Consider the following 317-nt stretch of genomic DNA (forward strand, 5'->3'; position numbering starts at 1 on the left):
GCCACCTTTTGACAAAAGTTGGAGGGTTAGTTGTAGCTACAGACATCAAACTTGGTCGGTATATTGGTCTCATCAAGCCGGACAACTTTCTAATTTACACCTATTAGCTACGACCAACAGGAAGTCAGCTATTTTGATTTGAATGTGGATTTTTGGAAAAATATAGCTGTGAATAAATTCATATCACTCATAGCAGAATCAGACAGTGCACACCAAACTTTGTCAACATGATGCCAAGATACTGAAGATGTTAAATTGTGAACGGCTTTGGGATATCTTGAATGGTGTTGATGTGGTGATTTATGAAAGTAACAGTA

Source organism: Garra rufa, chromosome 2 (genome assembly GCF_049309525.1).
Source record: "Garra rufa chromosome 2, GarRuf1.0, whole genome shotgun sequence".
Taxonomy (NCBI): domain Eukaryota; kingdom Metazoa; phylum Chordata; class Actinopteri; order Cypriniformes; family Cyprinidae; genus Garra; species Garra rufa.